Raw genomic sequence first — 23863 nt, forward strand, 5'->3', positions numbered from 1 at the left:
ATCATAGGGCTCAGTTACATCTCAGTAGAACGTCCAGTAATGATGATTATGGAGTGTGTGTAATTTCTCACAAAAACCCTGCTCAACTTCTGTGCAATTTGCATTAAATCTTGAGCATTCATTGCATCCATGTACTTCTGGTTTACATGCTGGGATTGTTCAGTTGGGATGCCTGCTAGTTTAACTTCTGTAAGAACTCTGCACAGGGCTTAGGTGGGTTTTTAACATGCAAGATGTGGAACTGGCATGGCTGCAGGTGGCAGAGATGGTCTAATGGCTCTGAGGTACTCATGAAAACTGTGGCATTCCTGAAACTATTCCTGTTTCTTAACAAATATGATACTTACATTGCAATTGCTAGTTGCAGCAGGTTTCAAACATAGAAGAGCTAACACTTTTTTACCCACTCTTTCTGAAGAAAGCATGAATTTTAATGATTTGCCACTGAAAAAAAAAGAAAACAAAAACTCAAACTTCTCAGAAGTTCTGCTGCTCCTGTTTTTCACTGCTTAGTCTTTCAGGACACTGGAAACAAATGTTCTCAGCCACCCAATGCAGCTTACAATCAAACACAAATCAAATTTTCTGTACCATTTTGACAAAAATTCTAATAACAGAAGTTGCTTTTGGACAACAACCTTACCCTATAAAAATACTTATGTAAAGAGATGTCTTTGAATTGTCCCATTTCATTCAGGTTTCAGGTCAAAGGCATACAGGCTGCTTCTTACTGCTATTTCTTCACTGTGCTCAAACAAGCAGCAGAGGGCACAGCTCTCTGCTGAAAGCCTCCCTAGCTGGAGGTTGTGCAGCTGCCTCATTTTGCTTAAAACGTTTTTTGTCTATCGGAAGGGATGTTTTGATTAAAACACTGCAGTTTTCACAGTCAGTAATACCCCCGAAAGAAGGTGTTTCCCTTTAGCCAACAGCCAATTCTGTACAGTGTCATGAGATTTAGTTATGTCTAATGCAACTTCCAGAATACAGATGTTACCACAGACCACTGTAGTACTTGTTTACGTAGTGTTTTGTACAGAACTCCAAAAATTGAATACGTTTGGTTACCTTGGGCAAACAGCTGCTCCATACATAGTTTGAATTTATTCAGAAGCACTAGGAGTAATACTTGGCAAAGCTGTATTCAAACTGATCAGCAGCTCGAATTAAAGGGTCCAACCAAATCCTGAAATATATCATGCAGGTAACAATTTTCATCAGTCTCACAGCACACAAATGTGATTTTCAACTTCTGGCCCCAAACTCTGGGATCGTCAGTTCTTTTCGAGATGAAAGACAACTAAGAGCAAGCTTGCTTTCAGTAGGGTTTCATTTTCTCTTTGTTGGTAAATGTTTAAGCATCCGGAAATCAAAGAACTGAAACCCCCTAATGTAGAGCAAGTAAAACGTACCATCATAACAGTCTGTCTTTCTCTTTCATATGTTATATCTATAAATCAGATTAAGTCTGTTGCAGCTATATATGCTTCTTACATATTAAGGTACAGAATTAAAGGAAAAAAACAAACATAGGACTACCCATAATTTCTGACACAGATTGTTTAATGCTGTGCCAGTATAACTGCAAATAATAAAATTTTTATTTGTCACCATGCCATGTCCACCTATAAATCTGTTCTGATATCTAAATGTATCAGTTGCAATGCAGTATATTCCCTGAATGTGAGTTGCATAATGATATTTATAAAGTTTTGATGACGTTTACTAGAAAATATGGACTACATAAGCTCACTTAACACTTGATAACAACAAAAGATTATGCATACTTCATTATCTGGACACAATTTTTTTTCCTTGCTTTGGCTGTTCTCATAACTAGGATAGGGAGTTATGGGACAGACAGTTTCGTAATTTATAGGTCTGTTAACAAATAGGAATAAAGAAATCAATTATCTTTCACCACTTAAAATAAATGCTGAGTTAGTATTAAAAGCCTAAAACTGTAGCTTGTAACAGATAAAACTCCAACTTAAGCTGACACTTTTCTCCTCACAAAGAGGGGCCAGATTTGATCCTAACCCGCAATAACTAGCCGTGCGTAAACAAAGTAAGCTGTATCTTTCCCATTGGCAAAGCCTGGTGCAGGAAGCAGGCAAAAGGTAACACGAGACAATATCTCTTTCACAACCATTGGGATCCTATTATCTCACACCTTTATGCCACAGGCCAATATTTACTGTGTCTTATTTTATTTCTAAATCCTTACCTCTTGCACTCTAAGCAATACTCTGTACAAGGATGGACAGAGCTTCCTCAGATCAAAGAACTGATGGCTTAGAAGCACCCTCCTTCTAGTTTAGTCCAAAACTTTCATAACTTTGCAATTTCTTTCCACTAATTAATTTACAATAGTATTAGAGAACATTATCTAATTGCGCTTATTTAATTTTGACCAGAACATTACAAATAACAATATCTTAATTCTTTGTAAACATGAACCAAAAAGGATTGCTATGAGACCTAGTGAAATATTTTTTAAATTTTTCATAGGATTTTTTCACAAATTAATTCATTATGAAGATACATAGTATTTGGCACTTAAAAAATCAAAAATTTCCTTTGAACATTCTTGTAATTTAATGTTTTTCCAAAGAATTTTTTGTGTTTTGCTTTGGTTTGGTTTGGTTTGGGTTTTTTTCTGTCCAGTGTCCTTAAAATAAGACTATTTTACATTTGTTCCTATACTATGTTCACTTTTAGTTTCATACTTGCAAATAAGGTCAGTAGGTGTCCTACTATGCAGAAAGTTAGAAACTTCTATAGTGATTTACAGGTTCAGAGCTTTAGACATCAAAACTTTGTCCACACTCATCTGGAAAGCCAGGGATCCACTTCTATTTATACTTTGAAAGTTTTGCCAAGGATATCACATTTCTTTCATCCCAGTTTCCTGGAAAGGTGCTAACACTTTCCCTGCAGAGTGTGGATTGCCTAAAGTGTGGAGGCAGTAGTTAGCAGTTGATGGAATACAGCTTATTATCATCCCTGATCTTCAGCTGCCTTATGCCCTGTGCTGCTGGCACATTTTTTATGGTTGCTGTCTTGCAATTTAGTCCCATAATTTTAGTGCATTTGTATAACGTGACAATGTCTGGACTACAAGTACACTGGAGGAATGCACGAGAGCCACAGAAATAGTTACAAAGTGCTTTAAATCATGTTGTCTATCATATTGCCAGGTAGGAGAGGGAACTGAAAGAAGCTACCCAAATGGCAAGTGCTGTGCAAGAAGTGGTAAGATATGAGCCATCCTTCCTAAGTTGCATCACCTTAGTTCCTGGGACTTTGTTTAAACTCAAACCTAATTTCTTTGTCATCTTCACAAAAGCTGATAATACAGCCACATTGTAACTTCAAGAATTAAAAAAAGTGGTTAGTCTATTCAAAGAAATACTGGATTCTTTTCCTTTGAATGCTGGTTCATGAGCTTTTCGTGAGCTCAAGAGCTCCTTTGTAACATTAATCTTACTCTCTACATTCACCCAGAAAAAAAATAAAATTGTTTTTGGCAGGTTTTAATTTAAAATTGTAAGAACCAGCAGCTTATACTTTAATTAAGAAATACTAGTAATTAAGTATTTTAGCAACAGTAATACGGTCATAGTTAAAAGCTGAAACTTCAGGAGGTATAAAAGGGTGTAATAGGAGGAATCATAAGTCAGTTGTGTTGGGTTTCAAGAAGCAAACCAGTTGTTGTGTCAGTCACACACTGTCTGCTGCATTTTAGTCAGAGGTCTAGAATTACTTTAAAGCCTGGCTGATGACAGTAAAAAGGTTACAATTCTGAAATCTTGGCTCTTCTTCCAAGAGATCATTTTACTGAATCTCTGCCATGCTCACCTCGCACAGAAAGAATATCTTTCATAGTCAGAAAATTGACATTGATTATCTGATCAAGCAAAAGATACTGTGGAAATTTCTCCACATTATATTCCCATTGCATCTGTATAACAAGTCAAGATTTATATTTCCTTTGGCTATTATTCCTAAAATTTCACTCCTTTCTTGGTTAGAACATTCAAAATTATCTTGTTCCTCTCTTCTGTATTTTTTGTCACTGAACTTCTTTATATTATGTTGTCCCCATATCATGCTGGAATGCACCCTCTGTTTCACTCAACCAAAACCACAATTTCAGATCTCTCTGGATTACTCCTAACTAGTCACTTGGGGTTTTTTAGTGGTCCAACCAATAGTTCTTGACAGCTGACAGAATGTCTTCGATATTATCTATATTACTCACAATGACCAACACTGCCTACAGATGACTGAGCAGACAAGGAATTGAGGGGTCTCTGGCTCTTTCACTCTGCTGTGAACGTGAACAACAAAACAAAACAGTTCTTCAAAGAATTTTTAAATTTTACTGATGCCTGCTAAATCCACCTGCAAATACATTTGAAAGAGTTCTGATCCTTAAAGTGAAAAACTTTTGAGCCATGAATATATTTGTCCCAATGTACCAGGCCTACCTGTTCCTCCAGGACTCCTAACTGTCCTAGGGGATAGGTGGGATGCTGGGAGGCTTACATGTCCCTAATAACCGTGTAACTTGTCAAATCCCAAATCTTCTCATGCAGCAGGAGAGAGTCTGCAACTCCTGAGTGCCTGGGATGAAAGTGGCATTTTTGGGTGCTCCTGGGCTGCCTGCAGGAATGGCTCAGTTCTCCAATCAGAGCAATGGATTGAATCTTTTTAGTGTCTGGTGCCAGATTTGGTTTCTGAAGCCTCAAAATACAATCACTGAAACCAGCCCGAGCCTTGTTTCGAGTCTAAACATGGCAGTAATTTATCACAGCCATTCCAGACCACAGGAGCCAGGACAGCGGCAGGGTCCCGGTTCCCCTTGCCCCAACAGGGTGCTGAAGGCTTACTGCAAGCCTGGTTACTGAGCTCTTCAGACTCTCTGCTGGAGAACTACAAGTAAACAGCAGGCCAAGTCCAGCAAACCTAATATTTCCAGCTGATCTACTAGTTTTGCTATCTTCGTTTATCACATAGTTTACACAGCAAGGGTGCCCAAGGACCATAAATTGTGCACCCTTCACTTCAAGCAGAAATTTCATGATGTAGTGAAACACTGATACCATCTTAGTAATCTGACTAGTAATTTGATCAGGGGCTAAGCAGGTGAAGCTGTCTTTCTTTCAACAGAAGTTGTTGGTGATAATTTTCCTTTGAGCCTTTTCCATTCTGATAAAATATAATTTCTGAACAACAACAAAATATCAATAGAATATTGCAATTCACCTATAACTGAGACACACATAAAAGCAGTGATACTTCTAGACATCAATGCCACAAATTTTACAGATTATACCATTACTCGCACAATGGTATCTGAAATTCCTGACGTCAGCTGCATACATCTGCAAAGGCAGATATCAGTAGTTTCCTATTACTGAGAGTAGTCTGTAAGAAAAACAGGAAAATGTCAACAGGTTCCATTTTTGCAACGCAGGATGACAAGGCAATGCTTACATAATCTATGATAAACCTTATTTTATATAGAAACAATTACTCCATGCACTCTGTTCAAATGGTTACAAATATAGATAATACCACAACTATTTAACTATGCTGCAGTACTTGTCAAGCATATGGCCCTAAAAATACAATCCTGCTTTTTAGCACATCTGAGACAGAGTTTAAGCCAGGCAAAATCCCATATGCGTTAGTAGAACTTAGCTTTAAAACAGAGAGTCAGGGCATGGTATCTTATTACTAAAGAAACAGGTGATTGTATGTATTCTTGCGCTATAAGATAGGACCTGCTTTGGAAGTTGGACTTCAGTCATGCACTTATTCAGGTGTCAGTCCCCAGGAAGATTGCCTTGAAGATTCCCAGCAGTACAAAAATGGCTTGAGATCATTTCTAAAGCATCTGAAGCTGGTAGCACTTAGTAGGCCTCAAATCTCCCCTTTTATTAATGAAAGCATTGCTAGTCATATTAATGTAATTATTTAACAATATATTGACCATTTTGTTGCATATGGACATTGTTATTTGTTTTCCACCACTAAAAGCTACTGAGACCAAATATTTATTAGAGATAGTAAAAGTTAACATTATAAAATCCATACATAGATGTCTTTAGTCATTGACATGGATTTTCAAAAAGGTGGAGCATCCATTGTTTTCTGTGTGGTCTGCACTTTTATATGTAATTATCCTTTGGATTGTGAAGATTTAGTGTAAAGGTCTTTGGATAACATTTGAACAGTTAGAATGATGTATATTTTAATTTGGCTTCTAAATCATATCTGTGTTAATATGCATACCAAATCAAAAAGTAAACACATTGCAAGCCACACGGTTTCCTTATTACAAACCTTTCTCTTATCACAATTACTCATACTATTCTGAAATCATATGAAATCAGTAAAGGTTGGTTAGAAAATATTACTGTCTATACCATTTAAGCAGGCAAATGAAAGCCCAGGCATAAGTTAGACATTCAGAAGAAAATCAAAGCAGAGATCTTGTCTTAACAGCTTTCATCAGCATCAGTAGTTTCTTTAAAAGAAGACAGTACCTTACAAGGAGAAAGAAAGGTGGCAAATTTGAACTGGAGTTATCAAAGGAACAATAGTAAAACCTATCTTTAATACATCAGATTTATTTAAATATATCGAAAATTTATTTCTTTTCCTTACAAAAAGTCTTCAGAATTACATGGATTATTAGCATATCAAGTATCTGTATTACGTATACAACTGTTTCCAAGGGAAAGTGTCATGAATTCAGTATTGGTACAGAATTAGAAGTAAGAAACTTTGATTATTTATTTATTTGCCTGGGACCTGACCACTGGCAAAAGTTATACCCTATTGCCAACAGAGACCATCAATCCCCTATTAAATCCAAGGAAGTAAAAAAAGGTGTATCTCTGAGGCTTCTCCAGATCACTTGGAAATGTTCCATATGCAAAGAGATTGTCAATGTTGGACATTCATTCCACAGGGATTTTGAGGATAAGGACAATCAATCAGGTTAGTAAAAAGTGGATCTGGAAAGGGAATGCGAGAAATTTTCTTTTTTTCATTCTTTTTTCTCTAATTTATATAGAAAACTACTAACTGCCTTTAAGCAATATTTACATAGATTAGGGTATGCTTGCTAATTTTGTTATACTAGTTGGCAACACATTTTAAGTGTCCCAGGGGATTATGTTCTTTAAAATTAGGGCTTGCTGGCGAGTGTTCTTGTGTTAACGGCAAAAATGCTGGTAATTTCGCAGTAGGAAATCTTCAGGATAATCTACTCCCTGATTTGGGGAGTAGAAGGTAAGAGGAAGGTTTCTAAACACAGTTACTCAATTGTGCTTTTTATTTTGTTATCAACATGTGGTGGGAGATTTATACATATGTAAAAGTTATTCACAGTATAACTCCATATGGAATTACTCTGGACTAGGTTTTTTTCTTTATTACCTTGATAGCAAAGGAAGAGATTTCTTTGTGCTGGTGTGTAATACTGCAAGTGCTGCAAGAACTTCAGGAACATATTTCTAAGCATTGTGAACAATTACAGGTGGGAATCAAAACCCATTTATGTTCTTGTAAGCAAGGAACTAATGATAATGGACAACAAACAGGCCAGTAACATCTGAGTACACCTGTGGCATCTCATAATCTAAATTCAGAATATATCAAGTACCTGTAACTGTTACTTCTATGAAGAAAGAGACCTTTAAAATACTGTCATAAATAAATTTTAGTGAGAAGTGAATTCCATGAGGTGGGACTGTGTTCTGCAGTTATTAAAATCCAATTACTGTTTCTGGCAAACTGCTGGTTTTCTGCATTATTTTTCCTTTTGTTTTCTCTCTGAAGTATTTGTATTCACATGTATTTCACCTGAATTTTGGAACTGTATCAAGAAGACATGCAGATTTCTATTACCAATGCACTTATATACATACCTAGAATTAAAACCTTCAGTAACTTTGGCTTACCTGCACAAACCTGTGTTGAGGTTTTGGTTTTTGGTTTGGTTTTTTGTATTTTTTTCCCCCTCCAGATGTTTAAAAACAATCTAATATCAGGATATGTTAACATGTAAACATGGAAAAAACCGCTTCCAAGTTATAAAGTCTTTAAAATCTATACCTTGCCTGTCAAGAAGACTTTATTGATTAATGTTTTTACCATACTTCATATAGTTGCAGTGCTGACTGGTGGACCTCTCACTGGAGCATGGAGATTGAGGCAGTTTCATTCCAAAGACCAAACTGATGAGCAAGGATCAGAGCACACAGTGGGTGGAAGGATATATGCCTCAGAGGTAGCGTCAATTGAAAAACGTCAAAGCCAAGTCTGGTCACCTACATCATCCCTGGGCAAAAAGGAAAAAAAAATAAAAAAATAAAAAAAGCATATATAAATAGCTTTGATAGTTATTTTATTTTGCAAAAGCAATACCATTTCTGAGTGTGCAAAGTTGACTTTGAAGGAGCAAATTGGGGTTTGTGATCAGTACTTATTATTCTAAATTGAGATACTTGAAATGGTAGTTAAATAATGAAATAGATCTGAAAGGTGCAGGTATAAAAGTAAGTAGCACCTGCTAAATGTTAAAATGTCACCTGTAAATGTACATTCAGCTTAAAACTAAATCAGCTGCGTTTTAGAGAGTTTGATCACCCAGTGCCTTACTATTTTTGTAGTTGGAGCTACAACCTACAAGCATGCTGATCCTTGTAAGGTGTGTTTTTCTCCTGGATTTTCAAGAATAGCAAATAAGCAAGAAACCCATAAAAAAAGAGGTAAAAGAAGAAGAAAACAAAGAAAAAGAGGTAAAAAAGGTACTTAGTGAGAGCCCCAGCAGCTGTCAAGTACATTAAATGTCTTCAGATAATGAAGCAAGGTCTGGTTTACAAAAATTAAAACCCACCTTTAAAGTAACAGATTTTTTTTTGTTTTCTAGTGCCTTAGTGTCCTGCTAATAGTCATCCACATGCCAACAAACAATTCATGTTCAATCCATGTACTGTTATCTTTGGCAGCTTTCTAGATTTTAGGAACATTACAACATGAAAAACTGATGACATGGATTATACATTTTTAATTTAGGCATTAGGAACACACAGCCAGAAGTGTGCTCCTAATAGGAAATTTTCCACTGTTGAGAGTGCTAAAGCTATCTCATTTGATGCAGCCAAGATAAGAAAGGGGTGTCCCTTTAGAATTGCTTTCTGCTGTAAAGAGATAGTACACTTAAGCTGTGTTTAAGCAGCACATGATTAAATGTTTTTTAGTTTGCTTTGAATCAATAGCTGAAAATATGTTGAAACAGTAAAGATATCAAGCTGAAAAGGCAGCAATTCAGCTTTAAAAAATAACAGAAATTAAAAAAAAAAATTAAATCAGAATTTTAAGATTATGTGCATTGTATGATCATTTCCATGTTCTGTTTCTGTATTTTAGAATCTTCTCCCTGTATTTTAAGGTGTTTTGATATTTTTGTGGGCATGTTGCAGAAACACTATACAAATAATCCAGGACTAGACTATTGCTGTAGAATTACATAGTTGCTAAGGAATTGCTAAGCATATTCATAAATGAGAAGGGATTTAAAGAAATTATTATGATTTCCATGTTCTGTAAGTTTTGGAATTTTATATTTCACAAAAAAATAGTTCAAGACATAATACGCAACATACTAGGTTGAACAAAGTTCCTTAAAAGTCTATTAAAGCAAATACTGTCAAATACTTGTTGAAAGACCTATTTTGAATAGAAACCACCCACAGCCATGATGTTCACGCCCATATCATCAGTCTTTTGCAGTAAATGAGACTATGGTGAACAAATATTGCACCATGTGTAACAAAGTGCAAAAACACTCCTCAAAATGCTATTTAATGCATTACATTTTTAAAGACATGGAATTAAAGGCATGCACAGGAAACTGTTAGCAATAGAGTTAGAAAAATACATGTCCCTTTTAAGCTGTGTTTTTCCACATCTTTGCGTACTTACCCCTAAATTGTTCTCAGGAATATATGCAGTTCTGCCTACCCCAAGGTGAAGCCTGTGTGCGAGTCCTGACAATGCCAGGGCAATTCAGCTGAACACCATAAATCTGCAGGCGTTCGTTCACAAGCATGGTCTCAGTTTCACAGTCAGACCCTAAGAGTGCAGAGTGGTGGTTTTGGTGTACTCTAATTGTGGCATTTCTGTGTAATAGAACCAGCAAAAATGATCCTGTAAACTGCTTTTTAGCTTTATCTCATTCTCTGGAATGCAGACAAGTATTCAAATGCAGCTGAGGCTTCCAGCAAGCCGGATGGCTTGGCAGTTTTCACTTTTCCTGAAGGTCAGTTACTGACATACTGAAAACACATTGCTCCTACCTTTCCTTAGCTATACTTCAGTCAGTGATGAGGACTAGGAAAAACAGGCCTTTGAGTTAAACCAGTGAAGATGACTGTCTCTTATCCTGATTTAGCCCATATTGACAACTTTGCCCAAGCTTCTACATGGATGTTTTTACCCAAGTACCCATTCCATGAGCTTGTGGTGTTTTGTCCATCTTTGCAACAGGCAATGCTCCCACCTTTTGTGTTTGCTCTCCTCTCCACTTAAAGCAATGTGAACTTTCACACAAAGTCATTTAGAGTCATGTGTGCTATTATTGTCTATCAATCAGAACAGAAAATTCTAAATCAGAACTCCAAGAAATCTTGAACCCATGTACATGATATATCTAGCCTTTCAAAACTGAGTATTATATGCTGCTAAAATATAATTACTCATAGTAAACATTGCAAAAAAAAAATACCACCAAAACCATTTCTCTGAATGCTTTTAAAGTGAATTTCAAAGGTAAGAACGTATGATCAAGGCAATTACATACTTCTGAATGACAGATTGTTTTTGCACTACTGTTTGCATTACTCTGCAAAGCAGAAGCAAAACTTCCTCTTATTTCCTCAAAAGTCTTAAACTTTGTCTCAGTGGGTTTGCAAAGCTAATGTAATCAACATTTATTCTCAAGTCTGTTAGAATAAAACTATTGTTACATTGTCAGGATTTTAAATTTTCTTATTTACAGATTGGCTTATGCAAGGAAAACCTGAAGGCCTTGAATTCAGTAAAGACTAAGATAAACATCATCACAGACTGATCATGATAATAGGCTAGTTAAATTAAAGTCTAAGCAGTCTCTCATCTGCCTTTTGAACAGTTAAGAACAATGCAGCTGAAGGAGGTTGTTGAGATATGGGAGCTGCAAACATGGTCCTGGACATAAGTTAATGGGATCCCACAAGATATTTTGTGTTGTTGGTGCTCCACCATGTAGATAGCTATCAGCTGTTTGGATGGGGTCTTGATCAACCTGGTCTAGTGGAAGGTGTCCCTGCCCATGTCAGGGGGGTTGGAACTAGATGATCTCTAAGGTCCCTTCCAACCCAAACCGTTCTATGATTCTATAGAATCATAGAATCATAGAATCATAGAATCGTAAGGGTTGGAAAGGACCTTAAGATCATCTAGTTCCAACCCCTCTGCCATGGGCAGGGACACCTTGCCCTAAACCACGTGGCTCAAGGCTCTGTCCAACCTGGCCTTGAACACCGCCAGGGATGGAGCATCCACAACCTCCCTGGGCAACCCATTCCAGTGCTTCACCACCCTCACTGTAAAGAACTTCTTCCTTATATCTAGTCTAAACTTCCCTTGTTTAAGTTTGAACCCATTACCCCTTGTCCTACCACTACAGTCCCTAAGGAAGAGTCCCTCCCCAGCATCCTTGTAGACCCCCTTCAGATACTGGAAGGCTGCTATGAGGTCACCACGCAGCCTTCTCTTCTCCAGGCTGAACAGCCCCAACTCTCTCAGCCTGTCTTCATATGGGAGGTGCTCCAGCCCTCTTATCACCCTCGTGGCCCTCCTCTGGACTCGCTCCAACAGCTCCATGTCCTTTTTATGTTGAGGACACCAGAACTGTACGCAGTACTCCAAGTGAGGTCTCACGAGAGCAGAGTAGAGGGGCAGGATCACCTCCTTCGACCTGCTGGTCACGCTTCTTTTGATGCAGCCCAGGATACGGTTGGCTTTCTGGGCTGCAAGCGCACACTGCCGGCTCATGTTAAGCTTCTCGTCAACCAACACCCCCAAGTCCTTTTCTGCAGGGCTGCTCTGAATCTCTTCTCTGCCCAGCCTGTAGCAGTGCCTGGGATTGCCCCTACCCAGGTGTAGGACCTTACACTTGGCTTGGTTAAACTTCATAAGGTTGGCATCAGCCCACCTCACAAGCCTGTCAAGGTCCCTCTGGATGGCATCCCTTCCCTCCAGCGTATCAACCGAACCACACAGCTTGGTGTCGTCGGCAAACTTGCTGAGGGTGCACTCAATCCCACTGTCCATGTCGCCGATTCTATGATTCTATGTGTTCTTAGCTGCAATATTCCAGTCCTGCCAGAAGCCGTTGTATTTCACTATGGCATTTGGCTAGTGCTTTTACTGGAATTAATCTATATTCTTTTTGTGGTAGGCAACTAATCTGTTTTAATGCATTAATTTTAACAGTGAAATGTAATTTAAAATTTTTAATGAACCTTCACATTCCCTCTGATGTACTAAGTAAATCATGGTAATAAGAAGCAAAGTAATTGTTCAGAGTGAAATTAATCAGTACTCAGCTTTCCACAAGGAGCTTATGCAACTGTATGAGATGTCTGTTGTTGTTATTTTCAATGAAATTGCTGCTGTTAATGGCAATTACTAATGGGTTATTGTTGGTGCGGCCAATAAAAATGGTTTCTTTTTCTAATTTAGCTGATATATGCCTGATTAGAATTAAACTCATAAAGAAAGCGCTTTGAAATGAAAGACTATTGTATCAGTGCTATGCTACCAGTGTTTTATAAAAATTTGTGTGGTAATTGCTGTTTTATTTCACCTGTATATCTAATAAAGAATTATTAGACATATGTCCGTGACAAAATAAACCACCTTGGTTCGGCCATAAACTTACGGCATGTTTCACTATTTCTCAAGCAGAGTAGTACTCAGCTTTGCAAATGACGTCAGCAGTGGCAACTGAATTATTTAATAGCCAGCAGAGGCAAAGGTCTGAAGAAGATAAAGTCAGATTCTACAAGGAACAATAAAAAGCATTAGAACTGGAATTAGGATTCCAGTTGACCTTAGTATGTAATTTAAACGTTATTTGACTGAAATTATGAAGTACCTTCATTAAATTACATAAGCAACTATTACCTGTTGGGGTTTTGCAACATGTGTTGCTACAGGTATAGTTTCTTATTTAATGTTTGCATGCCTTGGACTTTCTAGTAAAAGCAGCACTGTAAATATTTGCAGTTCTTCAAGGTTCCTCTAAATTTTCAAATCCGTGTTCTCAACATATTCCAAAGCTGAATTGCTTTAAATGCAGAATATCACCTCTGCTGCAGTCAGCTGCATTCAGTCCATCTTTTCAGCTAGGCAGTGTGTGTATCCAGCAACATATGAAATGAATAACTAATTACTTGCCCCAGTGAAATTATCTTATACCTGGTTGGCATGCATACTTTTGCGGCCATTAGCCTGTTAAATGCCATAACACAAGTCAAGATTCTAACTGAACTCTATTGCAATACCTTTGTAAGAAACACAATGAAATCATTCCAAGACCTTTATTGATTATGTTTGTTGTGGTTTGAGCCCAGCCAGTAACTCAGAACCACACAGCCGCTCGCTCACTCCCCCCTTTCCTCCCCTCGCTCCCGGTGGGATGGGGAGGAGAATCAGAAGAATGTAACTCCCACGGGTTGAGATAAGAGCAGTCCCGCAACTAAGGTATAATACAAAACCACTACTGCTACCACCAATGATAATAATGATTAGTGAAATAACAAGGGGAGAGCATACAGTTGCTCACCACCCGCCAACCGATACCCAGCCCGACCCGAGCAGTGATCTGGGCCTTCCGGGTAACTCCCCCGGTTTATATACTGGGCATGACGTGCTGTGGTATGGAATACCCCTTTGGCTAGTTTGGGTCAGGTGTCCTGTCTCTGCTTCCTCCCGGCTTCCCCTCCTCCCTGGCAAAGCATGAGACTGAGAAAGTCCTTGGTTGGAATAAACATTACTTAGCAACAACTAAAAACATCAGTGTTATCAGCGTCGTTCCCAGGCTGAAAGCTAAAAAACACAGCACTGCACCAGCTACTAAGACGGAGCAAAATGACTGCTATAGCTGAACCCAGGACAATGTTCCAAAACAGGTGCCGCATTTATGGCTAACTTTCTGTATTTAATAGGTTTTGAGATATCACAAGTAATTTACCCCTGAAAAAAAGGAGAGGTCATTAGATCTTAGTCTCCTAGCTTGGAACTAAAAGAAAAATTGTTAATGGAAAATGCAGAAGAGTGAGCACAAACTGCAGATAAGCACGACAGCTAAAAAATAATACTTTAGCTTAGTCTTAGACCTCCACCTTTTTGAACAAGAATCTCCCTTTTATCAGAAGAGCTTCTTTTCCTAATAATATCAATCCCTGATGCAGAATCATAAACAAAATGGGAGCTCCCCCATGAGCATGGGAATGAGGAGCTCAGTATTCAAAATCAATCTCCACTTCTGTGCTAATTAAAAAGCAGACAAATCAACATTTAGTCAGCTATTCCTGCTATCCTCATCAGCAATACCTATTCATATTACCTTATTAAGCAAAGCTAGCAAAATGCTTCTTTCTGTTCATAAGTTTACAAAAAGAATTACAAAGAGGCCAAAAGTCCCCTCAGGTAACTGATACCTTCTTAATGTGCGATTCCGAAACCACACTAACAAGTGTCCTGAGCTATATGTTGTAATTTCTGAGATTGAGGGTGGGTCTGAGCTGCAGAGCTGTGAGTTCAGTCAGTTGGAGGCTTTTGCAGGTGTGCACAAGGGTGATAGGGAGTGGGCACCTGGATCTACTGGGTTTTTTTCAAGTTCTTCTCCAATATAAATGACTTCGCCCTGCTTCTGTTTGTGTAACTCCTTCGGAAAATTACTTCAGTAAAATACAAGTGAAAACATCAAATAGGAACAACTGTGAAAATCAAACAGACCTGATTATGACAACTGAGGAAAAGGAAAAGATTGCTGAAAAACTGCCACAAGGATTAATGGTGTACTGCTGCCCATGTTATGGTAATATATTCTAGTTTCCTTGCATGCCTTATTCAAGTTTTTCTGCGCTAGCACAGAGCTCAAATAAAGTGCATTTATTTTTTGACTGACGAAGGCATTAAGTCCTTTGCAATGCTCTGAGAGATCACACCATAAAAGTGTTTAAATAAACAAGCTGTTTTGTGCCACAAAATTCACCATAGTATGGCTTGAGCCAAGTCAGCTTAATCAGTATATGTATAAGAAAAAGACACCTATGGGATTGTGTTCACACCACTACAGTGTACTGTGACTAATGTCTTTAAGGGCTATCCATTGCAGCACTAGGTCAGCCAAAGGTGTGAAGTTCCTCTCAGAAGGGTGCTAAGTGAGCCTGGGTGACAATGAGGCTCCTGCTCCCACGAAAGACCTAATGCCCTTCATCCCCAAGGAGTCTCGGTGGCTTCCAGCCGACAAGCAAAGGGTGGTGCTGCTGCAGGGTGCTGGTCTGCTGAGGCCCATGGAGCCTGAATGTGCTGTTTTGGAAGCAGTGACAGCAGCAGCACCTTCTGATCCTGCAACCTGAAACGAGCACTTCCCTCACCACCAAGCTATCGACACCTGATGATCCCCTTCTGGATATCCATTACATTCACTTCCTATTTTGTCTGTGCAGAGCTACTGCTCGCATTTGGATGAATCTGTGAAATCGAGAGGCTGGAATATCTTATCCCTGATATTCGTTGTTTTGGGCAATGTGTAGCATCTGCTTAATTTTCTTTTAAATATACACACATACACTCCAGGGTGGAAATTTAAGAGTGAGCTGAGGAAAGCCGCAAGCTTCCTTCTCAGTTTCCACCCTGGGGGGGAATTGGCTTTATTCTTCACATACTCTTGGAACAGCATTTACCACTCCCCAGGAGCTTAAATCCATGCCACCCAAGCAAAAGAAACCCGAGGATGGCTGAGGGGCACTAAGTGTGTCGCATGCCCGGCGGCTCTTGGCGCGTGTCGCTCGCTGGGACGACGGCTGCCGGGGTGACGCCTCAGTAACCAGATACGGCAGGGCAGGGGCAAAGCGTGTGTCTGACAGAATGCTGCCGCACAGCGTGGCCAGGGGACGGGCCTGTGGCTCTGCTGTGTGCGGCCTGCGCCAGGCCCCGGCTGCGGCCCCACCGCTGAATTCACCCCAGCTGGGCCAGGCTCACCCCGGCACAGAGGAGAGCTGACTTTGTCAGCATCAGGTAAGACAGTTTCCTAAGCAGCATTTTTGACCTTTTGGTCCAAACCCACCAGCTCTGCACAGGAATCCAGGAGGCACAAGGACATGCTTTTTTGACACACTGCAGATTTAATTTGTGGTGGTGATCTGGCCTGCTCTTATTGTGACTGAAATCTTTAGCAAACTGTCTGTTGGCTGAAGTTGGACAGGATAAAGCAGTGAATGAGGCTGAAAGACTGCAAAAAAAATAGTCTGGAATAACAAAGTCTAATGCAATAAAACCTTATCTCTACCTGGGACATTCAGTTACCAGAGCAATGCAGTAACATGAATCAACACAAAAGACCAAGTCATGCACTGCGAATACTTTTATGAATGGTATCTCTGAACATTCCCTCTCCTGCCCTGCTGTAAACTTGCTCCTTTGGCTGGAGGGGTATTAATCAGGAGAGAGCTGAGGGCCAGAGCAATCTGGCCATCTGGGTTGCCTCTTGAAACCAAACTGCTTCCTCACAATAAGGAGACACTAGCCCTTGGCACACCAACAACATGCTGTCAGGAAACGTTTAGATTTACCCTTGGAAAATGTGTTAGGACAGATTTGGTAGCAGTGACACAAAAAGCTGTCAGCAACTGACGCAATAGGACCACCCCTGTTATCTGGAGGTTCCCTGTGAGGAAGAGCAAGGAGGGGGACATCCACAGTGCTTCTGTGCAAGCGATTGGGCTTCCTCTGGGGGAGGCCAGATCTGCACATCCCTCTCCTTCCCTCACCAAAATGTGTGGTCTTCCATTGATTCACACTGTTGTGAAGTGTGGTCGTTTCTGCAATGGCAACATACTTTGGAGGCACGGTCCAATGGAGCCATTGTTTCTGTCTGTGAAAATGCACATATGCCAGAGGAATGCCTGAAATGGTCACACTTCAACTATTCAGAGTGCTTTCAGCCTTTGAACAATATTGTAGGATTAACATTAGGCAGGATTTTACAAGGCTGTGAGCTAACAGTGTTTCAGTTTGCATTTCCATGACATATCCCACATCAAAGTTTGTAACATGGATTCTTTTGTCATTGGGTCAAAGGAGGGAAAGGCTCCAGGGAAAGCCTCCAAACAGTTTTAGATAATTATTGCAAAGGAAAGCTCTGCCAAGACCTACAGAATTGTTTCCTATTTCACTCATTGTATCCTGCTTCTGGACTTGTAGGTTTCCCTGGTATGAACATTGCTGACCTATCCTGTGACCATATACCCTTCCTTCCAAGTATTTGTTGTATGCATATTTCTCTCTTCAAGTGACATTTTAACTCATTTGTGCATATCTGATTGATAAGAGGGAGTCAGAGAACAGGTATTTGCAAGCACTTGCAAGCATTTGCAAGACCAGACACTTACGTACAGAGATCAGCTCTAGACCTGTTTCTGAAATCTCATTTCTGAAATCTCATTTCTGTGATACTACAGCAAGTTAGACAAGGTGTGAAAGGAGCATAGACTGAATTCAAATGGTTCAACAGAACACTATTGTAAGTATAAAGAAGTATATAGCAAAGCTAATTGTATTCAAGGCTATGGCAAACATTCATACTCATGTTCTTCTGCAGATCTATAAGCATACAGGGACATAGTTATGTGACACGACAACTGCATAGCCACAAAGAAAAGTTGGCAAAGTTAGGAAGAGAACAGAGTTTCTGTGCAGGGCTCCTATGCTAGAGGTGGCTCAGTCCCCTAGAGCAAACCCTACCATTAAACCACAGCTTTCCCAAACCACCTTCCACTGCTCTCCCTGAGACAGATGTGTTACCCATTCACGGCCTAAAGTCAACTCCTTCTACACATCCAGTTTTCCAGGCTGCAAACCAGAAGGGCTCTCCTTCTGCATAAAGAAGAAGGGGCTCAATTTCTAATTGCTCCTATCCTCCCTAATCTTACCCGCATACTACTGGCTTTGACCACAGGATGAGTTGGTTCTAGTTTGACCACATACCTAACAAAGACAGGGGCTGTTCCCTTAGTTAAATCAGCATTCACTTATGTGCTGGTTTCTGTGACACAAAAGTCACAAAATCTTCAATTTCTGCTGAAAGACAACAGGCTAATGAATGGAACAAGCATTAATGCACCTGGTTTGCAAATGAGGAGAGGGACAAGATATGTTCACAATAGGATACAGAAGACGTGTTTTGGCACCTATAATGAAACTTAGGATGAATGCCAGTGGCTAAATTCGGTAGAGAACTGCAGAAAGCAGATGACAGCCTGCTTCTCTCATTTACAAGACATTTAAATACCACTGTTGTGCAGGAATGCCACGTGCAGTGGTGCCCACACAGCAGCCAGCTTATGGAGACTTAAGTGTCCAGACTGAGTGGGGACAAGGTGTCACACAGCCGTTCCAGTGGAATTCAGGAAGGAGAGAGGTGCTGGTGAAGCCCTGGGTCCCTTTGCTGCATATAGCACTTCTGGCAGACACAAGAAGTTACAGCCATGCCCATACCAGCAACCGGAGAGGGACAAGACTTGGCCATGTTCGGCATTGGTAGTTAATACACTCATTCAAGAAGTAGGTGACTTTTCCCTGCTCAGCCTGAGGGATCCCTGTTATTTCTGCAAGTACCTTGATGGGCAGGCTTTGAAACAGCTACACTGGTTTTTAACATGAACTTTTTACTACTATAACTGGGTAGTGCTTACATTGTGGGTGTGATATTATGCCTCTCTGTAAACTCAGAAAATCAAGTAATAGCAACAAGAATTTACAGCTACGCTATTTCAACTATCCAGCCATTCATTTGATTAGTGGTCTTTTACCTTGGATGGGTAGCTTTTTCCCTGCCAAATGAGGAAGGTAACTCTTAGTGCCAGTAAGAAGCATTAGCTAATGTTTGTACAGTTCCTATCAATGCAAGAGTACTAAGTACTGAAAGTGAAGCACATCTTAGCACTCAAAGACCTGCATGCTTAATACTTGACCCAGTGTCCAGACTGGGATAACTACTGGCTCTGAAGAGGATGAATCTAGCTTCAAGACACAACAGAAAATAAGTCCAGTACAGATATATAAACATGTAAAGCACAACTAAACAGCAAAACACACTTTTGAGAAAACAAAATGGAGCTTTCTCTGTTACAATACAGAGCAGTTCAGTCAGTTATGTTTTCCTCTCACATGAACTCCTGGATGCAAAATACAAGAGAATATTCTTTATTTCAATCTTTCTTTTTTAAATCTCAACCTATTTTAGTAGGAACTTAGTGCAAGTGTCTCTGCAAACACCCCTGAACACATTGACATGATGTAACACACCCATGCCAGTCACTAAGGAAAGATGAAGCACTATCATGAGACTTCTATATTATTTAAGTAATATCACACCTAAGCAGTGTGTATACCCAAGTGCTGTTCAGCTTCGATATCCTGGGTGTTCCCACTCTGCTATTAGATGGCTGAGCTGCAGGGTTAGATTACTAGATTACTTCCTGGTTGCCATAACCTAGAGGCGGGGGCAGTGTAGATTGTATGTATCCTCTGTAAACTGACATAGAGTGTGAAATCCAGTAAAAATGACAATAAATAAATCCAATAAATTAAAAAAAAAAAAGAAAAAAAAAAGGCAGGTCAGAGAAGAGCATTTTGTTAGTGCATTTTCTTGTCCACAATTACAATTCCCATCTTCTCTGTAATCACAAAGATCTTTTTCCAGTTAACACACATTTACAGTGACTGAACCAAGAAACCTGCCTTGAGACCTAGCAGTGATATTTAGATATCTCATAACTGAGAGGGAAAGGTAGGCAAACGCTTTCTGGAACCTCACACAGCGTGAGGCAGGAGTGGTGCCACGGCTGAAGCAAGCACCACCATTCATCTGGATCAATCAGAAAACTGAAGCAGAATCTGATTTCAAAGAACTGGTCAGATTTTCTGTATGAATCTTTACTATTCCCTTTCCAAAAAACTGCTCAGTGATGGTCACCTAAACTCAGTAGTATTTACTGCATGTATGAATTTGTCCTTGCATGGAGCTTGCTCCCAGAGCTGTCAGGCACCAGCACAGTCTGACCTGCTGTTCATGCTCTGCCCAATGGCTTCTGTATGCTCAGGGAAGTGCAGACCATGCTGGACCTACAGACCCTGCTTGGTGTACTGATGTGGCCATGCACAGCCCAGGCTCCCTGTACACAAATGACTTTTAGATAATCTTTTTTTATTTTTAATGCCTGGGAAAACTGCCAGCTAGAAGAAAACGCGGGAAAACTGCCAGCTAGAAGAAAACGCAGAAAAACTTACTTTCCTCCTGTAGTGATTGTTTCTGGCATGTGACTTTTAGGCAAATATGTGTTGGTAAATGCTTATGGAAAACAGGAGCATTTAAATGCATAGATTCACCTAAATATGATCTTTTGAATCTGAACGTCATTTGTCATGTATTTGAAAGTAATCTCTTTTTATCATAATTCTTGTTTCACTTTTAAGAAAGGGAGTAAGCCACAATCAACAGCACATGCTTAATGCATGAGTTATATTCATAGTCTTCTTCCACAAGCTGAGACTTCAGAACACCGTGAGTATTATTCGGGCTATCCTGTCAGTGTGAAGGTGACATCCAGACTACGGCCTTATTTACAGTGACATCTACCGGCGAAAGCAATCTGCAAAGGCCTTCTTTTTCTACTAGTTTTTTTCGGTGTTCATTCTCACCCATCTCTGTCATTTTTCTTCACCTTCTTCACATCTTGCCACAGAGTTGTTCACAGTCAGTTCAACGTTTTAGATTATTGAGTATCTTTCAGTCTGTTAATCATCTTTTCAAACCCAATATCCCAGTCCTCAATCAGTCATCCATCTATCTATATCCAGAGTATACATCAGAACAGAAGATTTTGTATCATCAGCACCATTTACTGGTGCATGTAAGAGTGCTGGGCATATCCAACATTAAGGAGACACAGCTTCTGCTGAGGTAGCATTGTCTCAACATCATATATTTAGCTACCCACATACCTACCTATTGAATGTAGCTATCATCACTGACACCATCCACACAGCAAAACTGAAGCCTCCCTGGGCACAGGACCTTGTCTGCAGACTTCAGGAGGCTGGTGAAGTCCAGTGTCACCTCAATTCCACAGTAGTTACCAGAATCTGCTGTGTTATAAGTGATCATTTTGTTGAATAGCATGGTACCATGACTCTTGTGTTTAGTTTGGTACAACAGTAAGATATTGCTCTTATTTATAACTATTTGCAATGAAATAGGCAACACATATTTAATCTTCAGCAATTTTTAGATTGCCGGTGCCATTTGCAGATCTGGGGACACAGCATTCTTTCAGCTATTCATACATAGGTACCTATGCTTTCTACATAACCACAAGAATTTAAAAACAATTTTGAAATATAAATTTGGATGCTGAAATTCTTAGTGATTTCCAAGTAAACTATTCATGAAATCACAAACTACAGAAGAAGCTGGAGTTCAAGCAGGGCAAAAGGAAAACAAATCAAGAACAAATTGAAAAACACCATGGGTGACTGAATTCCTTTTTTTCCTCAAAAATGCCAAAGTGCTGGGGTTTTTTTAACAATTTGTTTTAATGAGGATACATTTCTGTCTGGTGTTATTACAATTGTAGAAAAGAGAAGAACTGGAAGCAAACTGATGACGTTTAAACAGCTGATGCTTTACTCAAAATATTTTCAAATCAGAGTCAGGAAAAAAAACCCCAGATATTCATAAAGATACATTTATCTGTTGCATGAAACCTGTATGATTTACATCTGAAAAATGAAACTGTCAGGAGCAACTGCAGATTATTCAAATTTATGTACCCAAGTATGTGGGTGAAAGTTGATAAAACAGAAGTGACACAGGAACTGACTGTGCAGCACATCAGTTCTGTGAAGCGGGGGCAGAGAATTTTTGTTTTCACACGACAATCCAGTACTCTCCTGTCAGACACCTTCCCTGTCCTCAAATTCTACTGCACAAGAGAAGCGAACACATATTGCACATGCAAATGGTTCATCACAGTGAAAACCTGTACTTGGCATGAATAATGGAGAGGTTGACAGAAATACGAAACAGAACACTAATTTAGAAACATTTTTGTTTAAGCACTTCAGCATTATCTCCTGTCTCACAAGGACAGCAGACACCCAGCAGGCTATCTGTTCATAAAGTACTTAATGAATAAAAGCTATAAGAGATCACTAAGAGATTAAGTCAATGATCAACTCTCTATTAGGCTAGATCTGTACAAACGATAGGAAGATTTAGTATGAAACAAGCAGGCTATCTGTAAGTGAAGAAGACTGGTGGAAATATAACACTATTTTTGTAGGATGCTTTAAAAGATAATTTATCCTAAGTCCTAAAGAGATGCCAGGGAAGAAGTATCAAAGGAAAATAAGCATAGGCAGGCAATGCTAATTAAAAAAAAAAATTGAACAAACTTTTTACTCCACAGCTTAAACTACAGAGGAAGATCAGACTGCATCAGGAACAAAATGTAACAGTTAAGTCAGGAGTTAGATGTAGTCTATCTAGCAGCAGCATGACACTGGAGATTTTCACGATGCTTTTTTATAATAGTTAATAAACTAAAAAAACCCCCATGTCTAGAGCAGCATTCCTTTGGCATTTGCACCTTCATGGTGAGACTGCAGCCTAGAGGTGCTGTAAGTCTCTCCATTATTTGCAACTTTTACCATCTGAAGGCTAGGCAAGATATATTTCTACCAATCTGCTCCTTGCCTACCTAAAGCTGCAAGAATCTAAATCCCTAATTTCCTTTCCATTAAGTTTATAAAAAATGTATTACATATTTCTTTCTATTATGTTACTTTATTCATATGACATATTCCACTTTTTTTCAGTAAAGTTATTTTGAAATTGATTATTTGGAAGACTTGTGTTTGTTTTCGTTTTCCTGGAATTGATTCTTCAAATTCCTTTAGGTCCCAGTTCATGTCTGGAAGGCCATCAAAGTCCTGTTTGCCAAAGCAACAGAGGGACAAATCTCTGAAGGGACAGACAAAGCACAAGTATGTAGCAAGTGGGTGTATGGCAGCAAACAGTTGTCTGCCTCATCTTCAGCCCAGTGTACTCCAGAAGGAAAGACAGCTACTTACCAGGTTTCTTCTTTAACATAAAAAAAATCTCAGCTGATGTTAAACTCTGTCTTTGCAACATGAAAAACATCATGAGCATGACTGGCAAAAGCTGTCGACACAGCAGAGCATACTGCTTCCCTTCTGCGCCAAAAACAGCAGAGCTGACCCCAAGGCCCTTGGCAGTTTATTTAATTCTGAGAGTAAGTTTATGGGTGACCAACCATCCAGCTGTATACAATTCCTGACAGCTACTATTTTCAGAAAATACTCTATATGTTTTTTCACCACTGAGCATTTCATTCTTCTTAGTACAAAGGCTCCAAGCGTAGCAGAGGGTAAAGAGTTGATCAAAGCGACCTGCAGCTGGGGGGTAACGACATATTGTAGTCTTGTT

The sequence above is a fragment of the Strigops habroptila genome, chromosome 1 (assembly GCF_004027225.2).
Source record: "Strigops habroptila isolate Jane chromosome 1, bStrHab1.2.pri, whole genome shotgun sequence".
NCBI lineage: Eukaryota > Metazoa > Chordata > Aves > Psittaciformes > Psittacidae > Strigops > Strigops habroptila.